General features: G+C 40.8%; 1 protein-coding gene across 1 annotated transcript in view; it reads left to right on the top strand.

Moving 5' to 3' along the window:
- Positions 1 to 4,351, top strand: part of sytl2b (synaptotagmin-like 2b) — a 27,606-nt gene that overhangs the window by 7,197 nt on the left and 16,058 nt on the right. The gene's annotated exons all lie outside the window — the stretch shown is intronic.

Here is a 4,351-nt window from a genome sequence, read left to right as displayed (position 1 = left end):
ACTAGCTTAGCTAGCTTCTAAACTAGCCGACCTAAAGTAGCAAGTTAAATTTGGTAGTTAGCAAGAACTTCTGCAAAACAAGTGCTTTAAGTGGTGCAAGCGTATGTTGTCACTCAAAAATTCAGATGAACCTAGAAAATAGTGAGTTTAATTCCTAAACAATCTGGAAGCAAGCACAACACAGTGCAAATACAGAAAACAGGAAATGAGTACGGTTTACCGCAGGAAACAGCAGTCCGTCAAAGGTTCTGCATCTCACAGGACATATTATTAGCTGTAGAAACCCTAGTTAAATGATGTTTATCCATTATCTGGCCCCAAAGAGGGGGGTGTCAGGCCATGCCATCATAAATCCGTGGAGCCCCACAATGAGCAACATTTTCCAGACCTAACCTACCCTTAACACAAAGCATCCCTGAACCCTATCGTCACCCAAACAAAGAGCAGATATGTAGCTTGACACACAGCATCTGCATTTTATTTGCTCAGGTTAAGCAGTGGCTGGCCCACCTAACTTGTAATGGTAGTCACCTCTGAGAGCCGGGTCTGCTCAGTTGTCCAGCCACTGACACTGTTCTGCCAAGACAGTTTAACAAAAGAAGACTCTTAACAATTCTAGTGAGTCTGTTACTAGTCCAGTACAAGTTCTGTGTGGGTGTAGGAGTGAAGTCAAGTCTACAGGGTCATCAGGTGGGCACCCTCTCACTAACTGGTGTTTCGTAGTGTTGGGCCCGCTACACCCAGAAGGCCCAACAGTGTGTTCAAGTGTCCCAGTACAACCCCCCTCTTTGACTGCACCCACACACCCTACAGCTACTCAGGCTAATTCAGGCTAACTGTTACCAAGCACTCACAGTGTTGCCAACTCCTCAGTAAGGAAAGTAGCTATTGGCTGTGCTAAAAGTCACTAGAAGTTGCTAAATGATGTCATCGTCTAATTTGACTAAAATTCAATTTGCATGTAATTGTAATGGACGTTGTAGGAGAGAGGAATAACGTCATGGGAGAGACAAAAACTGAGTAAAAACACCCTAAATATGTTTAGTACTACAAATGAACTTTCTTCTGTTGATTCTTGGTTTGCTTGTTTTATATTTTGCCATTTAAGTAGGCCATCGCTTCTCTAAATAGCTTCAGGACTTTAATGCTTTGTCTAGACCCACATTACATAAATCAATTTTGTCCTGTATTGGCAAATGTTAGAATGTCAAATTTAATCAATTCACCCTCCTCTTTTATCCGGGCTCAGCGGCGGCTTTGCGCATGCACAATTCATTAGCAGTCTGGACGCGGGGTGGTGTGGGTCTCCTCTCTGCTGCTGTGAGAGCTTTGGGATGGGGGAGGGGCTCATGGCAGCACGCACTGCTCGTTGAGGACAATAAATGCAGAGTGATACGTGCTTTCACGTTAGTCTCCAGAACACCAGAAAAGTCTCCAGTAACACCAGAAAAAGTCACTATATTTGTTGCTAGTCACTTTTGACAAAAAAAGTTGCCAAGAGAATTTGGAAAGTCACCAGATTAGGGACAAAGTTGCCAAGTTGGTAACACTGAACACTCACTAGCACTAGCAAACATTTCAACTGCTGTTTTAGCCACTAAACTTTTAAAATAACTCACCAAACAGTTCAAATAGCTCACCAGATAACTAGCAGACTTCTGCTTCCTTTTATACTGCATCAGAAACCATCCTGTGTTAGTATTCATTCCAATAAACCAAACTTCTACTATGCCCTCATGTTAGCTTCCTCATGCTAACACCAGGAAGTAGGCCTCAAGCCTGCTGCATGTATTAAAAACTTTTACTAAGCCTGTCCCCCTGTGCTAGTTTACATCATCTTAACAGGGATAATCCTCACATATGTTGCCATTTATAAATCACTTACCTATTTTTACCCCATTCACACACCTTTTCACTCACTGGACATTGCTGTGCTATTACCTAGATTCCCAATTACCTGTCTCAGGCTCTGCCCTTTAATACGTAACTAACCTAACTGAAAGACAGCTGATTGGCTACAAATCCCCTATAACCAGCCTCTGCAGGGTAGACTTTAAGTTTCCAGCCACACTCCTCTGCCTCCATTGCTAATTCTGTGTATTTCAATTTCTCCATCTCATAAACTGTATCTATAGTGTCCTCCCAGGGAACTGTAAGCCTGACAAAATACACAGTCCACTGTGCTTCTGACCACAATACAATGTTGTGTGTGATTTCCAAACTAATTTATGATCAGTCAGTAATAATTCCCAAAAATTTTAAAAAGTGTTTCGATTTCTATATCATATACAGTATTATAAGGCTACAATCTCATTTAGTTTTATGATTTCCAGAGATTATACACCTAATTTGATCCACATTTAATTGTAATTTATTATCATTGCCAGCTCTTTTTCTGTTTTCTTCAAAAGATCTTCAAAACGTGTGTCAGAACAAGAGAACATTATATCAGCAGCAAAAAAAAAACAAAACTTTCCATTACTCTGGACACAAATTTTATTAATATACCAAATAAACAAGAGTGGACTCGAAACTGAACCTTGAGGGATTCCATGGGTAACTTTAAACTTTTCTGATGTATTGTGCACTATCATACAAGTAACTTCTGATCTTTTTCAATGTCAGGAATTTAACAAAGATGCTAAAATATTGCAAAGCTGCAGGAATGGGATCAGAGATGACATATTTAATCATTAAAAAACAGGCAATTTTGTAGGTGGGAATCAGCTATAAAATGCTGTGATCAGATTTTCTGGAGCTTAATTAATTATGCAATCTTGTCAGTATATTTACAAAAATGTAGCTGATGGAAACATCCACTGATTCATGTTATTTTACTAAAAATCTTGAGTAATATAGTATCCTGTTTATAGTAGCATCAAAAATAATTTCCCAAACTAAATGTGTTACTGGAGGGTTATTGTATGTTTGCAGACTGACAGTCCGTGAACAAGAGTCTACAGTCAGGTTAAAAGTCACACAGTGACATGTTTATATTTAGCAGGTGTATTATGTTCCAATTCATCATGTTAGAGTATAGGTTAGTATGCTAACATTTGCTAATTTGTCTTAAAAAGTACAACTGAGCATAATGGTAATTTGTTTTTGAAAGTATTTTGTCATATAACAAAAATATTGAACAAAATAAAACATTTTGAAATGATAGTGGTGCTAGATGAAAAAACAACAGGAGGTAATAGAATTTATCCTCCAGCGACCAGGAATCCACCCAGTCATTGTGGAGATACAGTGAGGAACAGAAGTATTTGAACACGCTGTGATTTTGCAAGTTCTCCCACTTAGACATCATGGAGGGGTCTGAAATACATATTGTAGGTGCATTCCCACCCTGAGAGACTGAATTAAAAAAAAAAAGTCAGGAAATCACATTGTATGATTTTTAAAGAATTTATTTGTCTTGCACTGCTGAACATAAGTATTTGAACACCTGAGAAACAGCAAGAATTCTGGCTCTCAAAGACCTGTTACTGTGCCTTGAAAAAGTCCACCTCTACTCCACTCATTAATCTAAATTAGTAGCACCTGTCTGAGCTCTTTAAAGACACATGTCCACCCCACAGTCAGTCAGACGCCAACTACTACCATGGGCAAGACCAAAGAGCTGTCAAAAGAAAACCAGAGACAAAATTGTGGACCTCCACAAGGCTGGAAAGGGCTACAGGGCAATTGCCAAGCAGCTTGGTGAAAATAGATCAACTGTTGGAGCAATTGTTAGAAAATGGAAGAGGCTAAAGACGACTGTCAGTCTCCCTCGGACTGGGGCGCCATGCAAGATCTCACCTCGTGGGGTATCACGGATGATGAGAAAGGTGAGGAATCAGCCCAGAACTACAAGGGAGGAGCTGGTCAATGACATGAAGAGAGCTGGGACCACAGTTTCAAAGGTCACTGTCGGTAGAACACTACGCCGTCATGGTTTCAAATCATGCATTGCACGGAAGGTTCCCCTGCTCAAGTCATCACATGTCCAGGCCCGTCTGAAGTTTGCCAAAGACCATCTGGATGATCCAGAGGAGGCATGGGAGAAAGTCATGTGGTCAGATGAGACCAAAGTAGAACTTTTTGGTCTAAACTTCACTCGTCGTGTTTGGAGGAAAAAGAAGGATGAGATGCATCCCAAGAACACCATCCCTACTGTGAAGCATGGGGGTGGTAACATCATGCTTTGGGGGTGCTTTTCTGCGAAGGGGACAGGACGTCTGCACTGTATTAAGGAGAGGATGAATGAGGCCATTTATTGTGAGATTTTGAGCAACAACCTCCTTCCCTCAGTCAGAGCATTGAAGATGGGTCGTGGCTGGGTCTTCCAACATGACAACGACCCGAAGCA

This window comes from Monopterus albus, unplaced genomic scaffold (genome assembly GCF_001952655.1).
Source record: "Monopterus albus unplaced genomic scaffold, M_albus_1.0 scaffold280.1, whole genome shotgun sequence".
NCBI classification, from domain to species: Eukaryota; Metazoa; Chordata; class Actinopteri; order Synbranchiformes; family Synbranchidae; genus Monopterus; species Monopterus albus.
Note: the sequence above shows the minus strand (reverse complement) of the source record. Positions and strands in the feature narration are given on the sequence as shown.